This window comes from Lagenorhynchus albirostris, chromosome 16 (genome assembly GCF_949774975.1).
Source record: "Lagenorhynchus albirostris chromosome 16, mLagAlb1.1, whole genome shotgun sequence".
Lineage (NCBI taxonomy): Eukaryota > Metazoa > Chordata > Mammalia > Artiodactyla > Delphinidae > Lagenorhynchus > Lagenorhynchus albirostris.
This window is the reverse complement of record NC_083110.1, coordinates 26861462-26874779: the sequence shown is the minus strand read 5'-3', so window position 1 is coordinate 26874779 and position 13318 is coordinate 26861462. Positions and strand designations below refer to the sequence as shown.

At 48.1% G+C, this 13318-nt stretch overlaps 1 protein-coding gene and 1 pseudogene across 6 annotated transcripts in view; one reads left to right on the top strand and one right to left on the bottom strand.

The window, feature by feature from the left end:
- Window positions 1–13318, bottom strand: part of LRMDA (leucine rich melanocyte differentiation associated) — a 1268542-nt gene that overhangs the window by 1235747 nt on the left and 19477 nt on the right. The window lies entirely within an intron of this gene.
- Window positions 8941–10133, top strand: LOC132506696 (actin, cytoplasmic 1-like; annotated as a pseudogene).

Here is a 13318-nt window from a genome sequence, read left to right as displayed (position 1 = left end):
ATTCTCTACCTTGCTAAGGAAAGATGAGAAACTAGGGCTTCCTGTACAGTGTGAATTCCAGAGAATCCTGGAGTTTTCCATAAATACACTCCTCCAAGGCTATCAAGTGATATGTTTTGCTTTCCAGTTTGGTGTGATCGTGATGAAATGCCTACTGTTTTGTTTTATTACATCACCTACTCCATTCCTTCCCTAAAATGTGACAATTAAAAGGTGGAGCCCCAAAGAAAAAAAAAATTCTAGAAATTTTTGTCACTTTGGGTAGGCAAAAATTTCTTAGATATGACATTGAAAGCATATACATAAAGAAAAAAATAATAAATAGGACTTCAACAAAGTTAAATTTTTCTACTCTTCAAAAGATACTGTTAAGAGAATAAAAAGACAAGTCATAGATTGGGAGAAATGTTTACAAATCACATATGATAGAGGTCTTATATCCAGAACATACAAAGAACTCTCAAAACTCAATAAGAAAACAAACAGCCTAATAAAAAAATAATCAGCAAAAGATTTGAACACTTTCCCAAAGAAGTGAAAAATAATGAGAAATGAGAAATAATGGTCAATAGGGAAATGCAAATTAAAACCACAATGAGACACCACTACACACCTATTAAAATAGTTCAAATAAAAAAGATTTGTCATACCAAGTGTTGGTGAGGATATGAAGGAACAGGAACTCTCGTACATTGCTACTAGGAATGTAAATTGGTATGACCACTTTGGAAAACAGTTTGACAGTCTCTTTAGAAAGTTAAATATACACCTAGCATATCCAGCCCACTCCCAGATATCTGCCCAAGAGAAATGAAAGCATAGGTCCATATAAAGACTTGTAGACAAACATTTATAGCAGCTTTATTTGTAATAGTCAAACCTGGAAAATAGTCAAATATCCATCAACAAATGAATGGACAAACAAGTGCTGTGTTAAAAGAACAAAGTACCAAAGAGATATATACCCATGTTCATGGCAGCATTACTCACAATAGCAAAAAGGCAGAAGCAACCCAAGTGTCCATTGATGGATGAATGGATAAAAAAAAATGTGGTATATATATGCAATGGAATATTATTCAGCCTTTAAAAAGGAAGGAAATTCTGATGTGTGCTACAACATGGATAAACACTGGGGACATTATGCTAAGTAAAATAAATCAGTCACACACACACACACACACACACACACAATACTGTATGATTCCATTGATATGAGGTACAAAGAGCTGTCAGATTCACAGAGACAGAGTGTAGAATGGTAGTTGCAGGGGCTGGGGAGATGGGTGAATGGAGAGGTACTGTTTAGTGGGGACTGAGTTTCAGTTTTGCAAGATAAAGAGTTCCGTCGATGGATGGTGGTGATGGTTGCACATCAGTGTGAATGTACTTAACACTATTGAACTGTACACTTAAAAATGACTAAGATGGTAAATTTTATGTGTATTTTACCACAATTAAAATTTAACTTTTTTTTCAGTGCCAAGAAAAGGAAGAGATTCCTTATACCTTGAAAGAATCCTAGAAAGCTTCCTGGAGGAAATGTCATTTGAGTTAGACCCAGGAAGGAGAGTAGGATTTACCTAGAAAAGAGGAATTGGCCATCCCAGGCAAAGGACAGCTCAAACAAAGGAAGGGGGGCTGGAGTGGGCTGAAGGGTGTGGGGTCAGAGAGCCAGCAGCCAGGAACCTGGGGTTGGAGGGATGAGGTTGAAAAGTAAGACGGGACCCACCCCACGAGGGCCTCCCAGCCTCTGTTAGAGAAGAGAGACATTTGTAAACATCAGCTCTGAACAAGCCAGACCCACAGCACCATGGCTCCATCAAGACGGCCATTCGGAAGGAAAAGACTTGGGGTCGGCTCTGGATAGTCGTCGAAAAATAAACATGTCCCTGGACATTCAGGAAACGCTCTGCGAGGCTGTGTCCAGGCAGGGCTGTTTGCTTATTTGTGACTTTCCTGCTTTCCATCACCCTGTCAGCGGCCACCCTGCCCCCATCCTGACCCTGACACCCGGCTGGCTGGGCCTCCGCCATTGGCTTCAGAAGAAAACTGGTCCCTAGGAGGGGAAGGAAGGCAGGAGGGGCAGCAGGAGCGCACGTGTAGGGTCAGCAGTAAGTGTGTGTGTCAGAGTGCATTTGCACACAAACTGGTAGCACTGTGAGTGGCACAATGTGTGTGTGTACATGCATATGTGTCACACCAGAGTAGATGGGGGCCTGGGTGAAGCAGTGTGGACTCTAGGCCCAGATGGGCTGGGTTCAAATCCAACTCAGGCAAGTGACTTAGTCTCTTTGTGCCTCAGTTTCTACATCTGTTAAATGGGAAAAATAATATTACCTACCTTACAAGGTTGTGGTAATGACTGAAACCGATTCATGAGTGAAAAGCACTTGATCAAATGGTGCCAGTACACAGGAAGTACCTAGTAAGTGCTGGCAAGTATTATTCAAAAATAGACGTGTGTGTGTGTGCGCGCGCGCACCAGTGCGTGTTGATATGGGTTCTGAGTATGGAAACGTGTGCAGCTTTGCAGTGAATGGGCATGAGTGCCCTTGAGGGCGCACATGCTAGGATTCGGGGAAAAGCAGCCACACCCAGTCAGGGGCTGGTCCCCTGGGTACTGCTTCCCAGCCTGGCACCCAGCTCTGAAGAGCCTGGAACCAGCCTCCCCATGGAGGCAAGCAAGGCCTTTGGGCAGCTCCCTTCTCCACAGCCCCCTGCCCTGGGGAGCAGCTCCCACGCTGGGCTGCCTTCTTCCTGCCTTGAGCTGCTCAAGCCTCCTTTGTCTTTCCACTTCCTCAGGCTGCAGGAGTGAGGGTATTTTTTTTCTATCAAAGGCCACTGACCCTAAAAAGGAATCAAGCAAGGGTCAGCTACAAAGTCAACTTAATCTGGGGGCTGTTTTTCCTTAAAAATACCGAAGGATCTCAACTCTTCTGCTTTTTAAATCAAGAACAATAAGTAGCACCAATTCTAAAAAAAAAAAGTCCTCAACTTTATATTATATGAAATTGCTTTATAAGGGGTAAATCACTTTACAGATGTGAGGAATTCTTCTCTTTTAGAGGCACAGCACAACCCACCAGCGCAGTGAAGGAACTAGTAAGAGGGGGAAGAGAGACAGAGAAGAAAACCCCTGATCCTGGCTGGAGCTGAGAAGTTCATCCAGGATGAGAACTTCAGATCTAGCCTTCAGCGTGAATCTAACCAGTGTTGGTCTAACCACGGCTATCTGTTCTTGAACTGCTCTAACTCTCAAACCTTTAGAGGTTAAATTCTAGATGGAAACAGTGGGCTTTGGAATCAGGCTGGCCTGGATTCAAATCCCAGCTCTGCTGTCACCAATAGGGCCACCATGTTAAACACCATGTGTCTGCAATTGTGTAACCCAGGGACCTACTTACCAGGTTTGTGAGTTGGGTTGTAGTGGGATAAAGGCTGACCCCCAAAAGGATATGTCTATGTCCTTTCTGAGCACCTGAGAGTATTCCCTTATATGGCAAAAGATGCAACTAAGTTAAGGACCTTAAAAAGAGGAGCTTATCCTGTATTATCCAGGTGGGCCCTAAATCCAATGCCGAGTGCCCTTATGAGACAGCAGCAGAGGGAGATTCGAGACAGACATGAAGAGGTGATGTGAAGATGGAGGCTGAGATGTGGAGATGGAATAGTGATAGTTCTTTCCTCCTGGAATTTTTTTTGAGGATTAAATAATGAAATGACCATACAGCTAGCTGTGGAACTTGGGGATCCTGTTGTAAGATTTGGGGTGGCAATATTAACCCCTCAGTTGTGCCCCAGGAGACACAGAGTGAGCAAGATACAGGATCAGCAACACAGTGAGAATTTGGAGATTTATGTCTGCCTTGGAGGTCTCAAAAGCTAATTCTCTGCTGTCCCCACCTCCTGGCAACAGTCTAAAGCTACCCAGTTTCCTTGTCTCTAATTGTCCACCAATATCTATTCTCCCTCTTCTTCCTTTTAGTAGCAGCAACTGCTCTCCAGCTAGAGACTTCATTTCCCAGACTCCCTTGCAGCAAAGCCTGACCCTCTAAGTTCTGGCCAATGGGAAGGGACAGGAACTGATGTGTGTCCTCAGAAGGAAGCTGCTTGCCCCTCCTCCTTCTTCCCATCCTGAAATCTACAAGGTAGATTGGTAGAGTCTCTTTCACAGCCAGGCAGATGAGGAAAACTTCTAGACATATGCTGTCTGACCCTGGAGCCATTAGCCACATGAGCCTAAAGTAATTTAAATTTATTAATTAAGATAAAATAAAATTTAAAGCTCAGTTCCTCAGTCGCTCTAATCATGTTCAAGTGTTCAATATACACATGTGGCCAGTAGCTACTGTACTGGACAGCACAGGAAAAGAACATCTCCATCATCACCAAAAATTCTACTGGGGCTTCCCTGGTGGCGCAGTGGTTGAGAGTCCGCCTGCTGATGCAGGGGATGCAGGTTCGTGCCCCAGTCTGGGAAGATCCTACATGCTGCGGAGCGGCTGAGCCTGTGAGCCATGGCCACTGAGCCTGCGCGTCCGGAGCCTGTGCTCCGCAACGGGAGAGGCCACAAAAAACAAAACAAAACAAAAATTCTACTGGACAGCACTGTCATGGAGGATACAGAGCAACAAGACAGAAGGAACCTGGGTCCTTGGACAACTCTGAGGAGCAGAGTCACCCTGCAGCCTCCCCTGTTCCAACTGCCTATCATCTTACATTTTTACAAGAGAGAAATAAATGCTCTATCTTTATCTGTCAGTACAGGCAAACCAACATCCTAATACATACTTCTTAAAAAATCAATCTTTTTTCTATTTAAGTCAGCAGAGATAGTTTCTGTTGCTTGCAACCAAGAATGTTGACTGTTGCCAAAATGAGTAAAATAAGAAATGTAAAAGAGGGGCTGTTGATGTGGTCTGGGGGAGCACTGAGGGCTTTCTTGAGAAAGTGTTATTTACGCTGAGACCTCGGCCACTTGCTCTGTCCGCACTAATGGGACCAGATTGAGCTCTTTGAGTCATGCAGTGCCCAAGCCAAAATGGTACACAGGATGTAAGAGAGGATGCTCCTCTCCACAAACGTACCTAGGTTTATTCACCCACAGGAAATGGCTGATCCCAATTCTGAGGCAGGGAATGGACAAGATGAGCCATATCATATCAGCCAGCGAGGACTCTTCAAAGACCACTAGGGTGGCGTCAAAAGGACTCAGGAACCAACTGAAGTGTTCCCATTGGACAAAGATGGGACAAGTAAGACATCAATAATAAAACTAACTGCAGTGGATTGAAATTCACCAAATATATTTAAATCTATGAGTTCATAATGATACTGAAAGCAAACAAACAAACAAACTCAGGAGGATGATAGGAAACTAACTCGTTCTTTTCAAGACTGGTAGATAAAAGGATAAATCCAGCTTTATCCTGCCTTTCCTATATGAATTGTACCACTGGGAAACCAAATAGTAGATGAGGAGAAGTTTCTCTTTGCAACAAATGCAGAAAGAATAATGATAATTTTTGCAGCCCCTTATGAATTTATGGACCTAGACATTGAGTATCACAAAAAGAAAGACAACCAGATGCTATGTGTCTCCTGATGGAATAACATACCACCACCGACAAAGCCTTGCCAAAAACAGAAAAAAACAAACAAACAAAAAAACTGAACCTGATCAAACCTCGAGACCCAACTTTCAGTTTACAGGAAATTCAGAGTGCAGAGGAGCTTGCTAAACATACAATGGGAAAATTCAGCCTGTGAGAAACTTTTCTGAACAAAAATCCAGTTTCTTCAACAAACCAACTTCAAGAAAAAAAAAAAAAAAGAGGAGGAACTTATGGATTAAAAAACGACTCAATGGGGCTTCCCTGCTGGCACAGTGGTTGGGAGTCCACCTGCGAATGCAGAGGCCACAGGTTCGAGCCCTGGTCCGGGAAGATCCCACATGCCATGGAGCAACTAAGCCCATGCACCACAACTATTTATCCTGAGCTCTAGAGCCCATGAGCCACAACTACTGAGCCCACATGCCACAACTACTGAAGCCCACGCGCCTAGAGCCCATGCTTCTCAACAAGACACCGCAATGAGAAACCCACGCACTGCAACAAAGAGTAGCCCCCACTCACTGCAACTAGAGAAAGCCTGTGCACAGCAACCAAGACCCAACACAGCCATAAATAAATAAATAAATAAATTTATTAAAATATATATATATATCAACTAATCACAATGTGTGGCCTCATTTAGATCCTGACTCAGACAAACTAAAACTTTTAAAAATAAGACATTAATGGAGCATTTGGAAATCTGGATAATAACTGGATATTTGATGATCTTAAGGAATTACTATTAATTCTTTTAGGTATAATAATGTTATTTTCAGATGAACCATGATGTGTGGGATTTGCTTCAATATAAGCTGGAAAGGGCAGAAGTGAACGGGGATGTGAATAAAAAAAAAAATGGCCATGAGTTGATAATTGTTGATGTCGGATGATGGGTACGCAGGAGTTCATTATACTATTCTCTTTTGGGATATTTAAAACGTTCCATTTGACATTTTCTTAATGAATCCTTTGGTATCTTCATCTGTTTGAATTTTTCTCAAAGTATATTAAAAAAAATAATTTGCTACACACAAAATCCCAGGACACAAACCAGAACAACTGGACGGAGGCAGATTTTAGTCTCTGCTGCCTTCTCTGCCCCACGCAGAGCCACCAGCCAGCCCACCGGTCCCAAGCCTGTCCCATGATGATTTTTATCTCAGGGACCTCAATAGCCTTCCCTGCCACTGGGTCTTTTTGGTGTTGTTTTAATAATTACTTTATTGAGATACAACTCACACATCCCACAATTCATCCGTTGTAAGTGTTCAATTCAATGGTTTTTGGTCAAGTCACAAAAATGTACAACCATCGCCAAGTTAGTTTCAGAACATTCACAGCATTTCACATACACGCTCCCAGAGCTCTGAATACCTTCAAGTCTTGGTCCTTCCTCCCCCAGAAGGTTTCTGCAACTTTCATGCCAGTTTTCCTGCCATGATGCCAGTTCTCTGTCTCATTTATCCCCCGACACACACACAGTAAGCGTCACGTCACTGGCCGCCCCACCACGGAATGGTGGCCTTCCAAGCCCAGGCTCAGCATGAGAAGAGACCTGGAGGCATGAAGCTGCGAGCACTTAGGGTCAACAGGAGACCTGAAGTCATTCAGAGGTGAAAGAGGAAGCAGAGGATGGAGAAATCCAGGCGGGGCTGAGGAGACTGCACCCGAGTGGACCCCTAGCACTGCACGGGATGCAGGTGCCCCTGCCCAGAAGGAGGGGCGCCTCCCCCTCTGCCCTCCTGCCAGGCGGAAAAGCCATCACCACCCCTTTCCTGTCCTCCCGCCCCACTCCTGAGGCCTGCAAATCACACGAGCCACTAAGCCCGTCCAGTCACACCTTTCAAAGCAGTAGTTTCCTTTATTCAAAGACAAGAGACGTTTCCACTGGGAGCAGACAGGCCAGGAGCCCTTTCTCCTTCCTGTCCTCCCTTCCCAGGGAATCAATCTTCTTAAACCTTATTCTCCCAGAGACCATCTGGATGAAAACTGCTCAGGAAATTCAGTCGGGTACTAAGCCCAGTGCTCTCATCCATCTTGCCCTGTCACAGCCCAGCACTTCGGCCTTAAAGAATCCTTACAGCTCGGGCTGCCATGGGCCTCCTGGCCACAGGAGCAAGCCCTGCCTGCACGCAGAGCCACACCTTCCAGACATCTCAGGAACTGTAAACCACCTTGCAGTTTTCTCCAGCTCTCACCCTCTCTCTGGACCCTTGGTCCCACTCTGCAGTGCCACCCAATTGTAATGTCCAGAGAAGTAATGTGGTACAGCGGGAAAAGTTCACAGAGGCACAGGGCTGGAAGCTTTCTCTGCTGTGTGACTTTGGCCAAGTGACCTGACCTCTCTGAGTCTCAGTATTCCCATCAGTAAAACTATGGTTAATAACGCCCACCTTGGGGAACTGTGGTAGGGTTCAAATGAGATAATGGACTTTAAAATAACTTTCCTCCTCATTTATTCTGCTCTGGCTTTCTTGCTTTTTTCCCAGACTCTCCAACCATCCTCCCACCTCAGGGCCTTTGCCCTTGCTATTCTCTATACCTGGAAAGTCTCTTCCTGAATATCTATATGCATAGCTCACTTCCTTCCGGTCTCAGCTCAAAATGTTACCACAGGGCTTCCCTGGTGGCACAGTGGTTAAGAATCTGCCTGCCAATGCAGGGGACATGGGTTCGAGCCCTGGTCCAGGAGGATCCCACATGCCACGGAGCAATTAATCCCGTGAGCCACACCTGCTGAGCCTGCGCCCTAGAGCCCACGAGCCACAACTATGAGCCCGCGTACTGCAACTACTGAAGCCCGCACACCTAGAGCCCATGGTCTGCAACAAGAGAAGCCACCGCAACGAGAAGCCCACACACTGCAAGGAAGAGTAGCTCCCGCTCACCGCAACTAGAGAAAGCCCCTGCGCCGCAACGGAGACCCAACGCAGCCAAAAATAAATAAATAAATAAAATTACATATTAAAAAAATGTTACTGGGCTTCCCTGGTGGCGCAGTGGTTGAGAGTCCGCCTGCCGATGCAGGGGACAGGGGTTCATGCCCCAGTTTGGGGTGATCCCGCATGCCGCGGAGCGGCTGGGCCCGTGGGCCATGGCCGCTGAGCCTGCGTGTCCAGAGTCTGTGCTCCGCAACGGGAGAGGCCACAACAGTGAGAGGCCCGCACACCGCAAAAAAAAAAAAAAAAAAAAAAAAAAATGTTACCATGTCAGAGAGGCCTTCCTAAACCAGCCTATCTAAAACAGACACCAGGGAAGTGGGTAGGGCGAGGGCGGCCCACCCGACCCCCGGCTCATGGTCCTGTTCTCCCCACAGTTCACCATGGATGACGATATTGCTGCACTCCTGGTCGACAACGGCTCTGGCATGTGCAAGGCCAGCTTCGCGGGCGACGACGCTCCCCGGACTGTCTTCCCCTCCATCATGGGGGAACCCCGGCACCAGGGCATGATGGTGAGCATGAGCCAGAAGGACTCCTATGTGATGAGGCCCAGAGCAAGAGAGGCATCCTGACCCTCAAGTACACCACCGAGCAGGGCATCGTCACCAACTGGGAGGACACGGAGAAGATACGGCACCACACCTTCTACAAAGAGCTGCGTGTGGCCCCTGAGGAGCACCCCGTGCTGCTGACTGAGGCCCCCCTGAACCTCAAGGCCAACCGTGAGAAGATGGCCCAGATCATGTTCAAGACCTTCAACACCCCAGCCATGTACGTGGCCATCCAGGCTGTGCTATCCCTGTACACCTCTGGCCGCACCACTGGCATCGTGATGGACTCCAGTGACAGGGTCACCCACACGGTGCCCATTTACTAGGGGTACGCCCTCCCCCACGCCATCCTGCATCTGGACCTGGCTGGCGGGGACCTGATGCACTACCTCATGAAGATCCTCACGGAGCATGGCTACAGCTTCACCAACACGGCCGAGCGGGAAATCGTTCATGACATCAAGGAGAAGTTGTGCTACATCGCCCTGGACTTCAAGCAGGAGATGGCCACCGCGGCTTCCAGCTCCTCCCTGGAGAACAGCTGCGAGCTGCCCGATGGGCAGGTCATCACCATTGGCAATGGGCGGTTCCACTGCCCTGAGGGTCTCTTCCAGCCTTCCTTCCTGGGCATGGAATCCTGTGACATCCACGAAACTACCTTCAATTCCATCATGAAGTGTGACGTCGACATCTGCAAGGACCTCTATGCCAACACGGTGCTGTCTGGCGGGACCACCACATACCCAGGCATCGCCGACAGGATGCAGAAGGAAGTCACCGCCCTGGCTCCCAGCACAATGAAGATCAAGATCACTATTGCCCCTGAGTGTGAGTACTCCGTGTGGATCGGCGGCCCCATCCTGGCCTCGCTGTCCACCTTCCAGCAGATGTGGATCAGCAAGCAGGAGTACACTGAGTCTGGCGCCTCCATCGTCCACCGCAAATGCTTCCAGGTGGGCTGTTAGTTGCATTACACCCTTTTCTTGACAAAACCTAACTCGTGCAGAAAACGAGATGAGACTGGCATGGCTTTATCTGGTGTGGGTTTTTTGGTCTTTTTTGATGTGTGTGTGTGTGTGTGTGTGTGTGTGTGTGTGTGTGTGTGTGTGTGTGTGTGTGTGTGTGTGTGTGTGTGTGTGTGTGTGCGCGCGCGCGCTTGACTCAGGATTTAAAAACTGGAACGGTGAAGGTGGCAGCAGTTGGTTGGATGGAGCATCCCCAAAGTTCTACAAGGTAGCCGAGGGCTTTTTGCGGAACGCGGGTCTCTCACTGTTGTGGCCTCTCCCGTTGCGGAGCACAGGCTCCGGACACGCAGGCTCAGCGGCCATGGCTCACGGGCCCAGCCACTCCGTGCTATGTGGGATCTTCCCGGACCTGGGCACGAACCCCGTGTCCCGTGCATCGGCAAGCGGACTCTCAAGCACTGAGCCACCAGGGAAGCCCTCATTAGGCATTTCTATTCTCACTTTACAGAGAAGGAAAGAAGTTCAGAGAGGGTAGTAACCAGCCCAAAGCCACCCAGCTGGGAAGAATCAGATCGAAACTGGACCCAAATCTGCTGGTTGTAAAGCCCTATTTTAACCACCATCTAGAGGATGCACGTAAGCCCCCAGCATGCAGCCAGGCACACAGATTCCCAATTTGTGAATTTTCTTCTCCTTCCTTGAGCTTCAGGTCTAGAGACAGATGAGCCCAGCTATGGGGGCTGAAGGGACAGGAAGCCAGGTGGCCCTTGGGCTGGGCTGAAGCAGCAGCAACAGCCCTCACCTCACTCCCGGCCAAGCACAAGCAGCCCGGGCTGGCTTCCTGCTCCCCACAGTTTGCAAGAAACCCCTTCCGAACACCTCCTCCCCAGCCCGGGCAGGCTGGGGTCATCCCTGCAGAGAAAGTTCAGCCAGGTCAGGCCTACCCCTTTCCCACAGCCCCTCCATGGCTTTTCCACTCACCTCCGGGCTGAGAATCCCCAAGGCCCCCCACCCAGGGCCTGTGGGGTTATGCTGCCATTGGCGTTGCTCCCTTGATAGGGGACAGCCTAATTCATGTCTGACCCACGCCAATAAATCAGGGAGGGGTGCGGGGGTGGGGACATTCATAAATCTATATCAAACAGCCCCCAAATTATGACAGATGACATGGCAGTCATAAAATTGCACAAGCAAAACTCACCAAGTCATTAATTTCATGGCCGTAGAAAATAAACAGACACATTTTTTCGCGGCCCTAATAAATTTTTAAAAACTCAAAGAATGGTCCATCTGCTTCGAATAATTTTTAATTTCCTATTCTGTCTCATTCCCATTAGCTATTCCACTGAGATATTTGCTAAATTCTTTCATTTACCTCCTCCCATCTGTATTCAATTACCCTATTCCCAAATAGAGTGAGTTTTTGTTTCTCCTAAGCACGGGACAAAATACCCCTGCCTGTACCTTAAAGCAAATGTTATGTGTGTTTTATTATCTGTTAGACCGTACGAGTCATTCTAACTCGATTGCCTGTGCGGAAAGTCTTGGAGAGCAATCTGATTTTGATGTTTTCTGGCTTGGGTGGAAAACACCTGCCCGATTCTCAAAGCTAATCTATTAACGTGGCAAATGCTGTAGCAGATGTTCCTGAGTGAGCGAGGGGCTGCAATGGGCTGTGACCAGACCCAGAGTATCGGGCACAGAGTGGAGATCAGAGGCCAGCAACACCACTGGGGGCCGAGCTGTCACATTTTCCGGCCGGCCCCCAGGCTCTGGCTGCCTGGTGACTCCCCACCGCCTCCCAGGGCTCTCAGCAGCCACTCGAGATGGAAGGACATTTCAAGGTCATCTGGTCCACCCCCAGCAGGCCCGTGTTTTGTTTTTTTTTTTTTAGGCCCGTGTTTTTTATAGAAGGAAGACTGAGGCCCAGAGAGGAGGTGTGATTGCCCAAAGTCACACAGCATACTGAAAAAGGAGAACATCCTTAGCGTCTCTAGTGGGTGCAAGGAGCTGAGACGGGAAGAGGAGGGGAATTCTGTGAGCAACTTTCCCACCAGTGCCTTCCACCTGGGGAAACAACATCACTTAGGTCTTTTCTGTCTATCAGTCTTCGCAAGTCATCTTTCCTCATCCTGCAGGAGCAGTGACAGATGCAGAGACTAGGAAGTGAGCTGAGGGGCTAAAGCCTTGCTCGGGGGTGGGTTGGTTTCAACACAGTGATGCAGTGGAACCTGCAAAGCCCCAGGAACGTGGAAGTCCAGGCCAAGCTGCAGATCTGGGAAGGAGCTGGGGTCTCCAAAGCCTCACACAGCATAATCCAGGTAGCTGCACTATGGGGGCCCACATCCCTGCAGCCCTCATTATTTCCACACATGCTGGTGGCTTCTTACTATGGGTAGCTTCTCTGCTGCCTGAGAGCTTTCTCTGGCCTAGGATTCGGGAGACCCTCAGGACAGGCCAGAAGTGCAGGGATTTGACACCTTCAGAAGCAGCCTTAACGATGATTGGGAGTTGGTGTATATATCCCCCCCACCTTCTCCCCTCTTGGATGGGACAATTCTGAGACAAATCTATACCAGTGATTCTCAACCAGGTACAATTTTGCACCCCCAGGGGACATGGAGCAATATCTGGAGACATTTTGGTTGGATGGTTGCTACTGGCATCTGGTAGAGGCCAGGAGGCTGCTGAACATCCAACAACACCCAGGACAGCACCCCACAACCAATAATTATTCAGTCCAAAATGTCAATAGTACTGAGGTTGAGAAACCCTGTTCTCTACGCTCTCACAGAGGTCCTCAATGGGATTGAGCCCCAGATGCCCATAGCAATGACCTGCTCATTTAGACACACACTCCTGACTTCTCTCCCCTCCTTGGACACCTTCCTCACTCCCCTTCCAGAACTTCCTGAGACCACCTCCCACAAAACTACTTTCACGCGAATCCTCGCCTCAAGGTCTGCTTCTTGGGGGACCCAACCTAAGATCATCCATTACTACAGTCATGAGGACAACCTTGGAAAGGTCTTGAAGAGTTGGGTTCCTATTTCAGTCATTTACACACTTACTGCACACATTCAGTCCCAGGGATACCCACACTGAACGTAGCTTCTTGAGGACACGTACATGGGGGCACACCAGACCAGCTTGGTCAGGAACGTCCTTTGGCCTTACTCTCGTGGACCAGCTGATTGGAGATACGCTCACTTCGCAAAGAGATGTGAGACTTGAATACA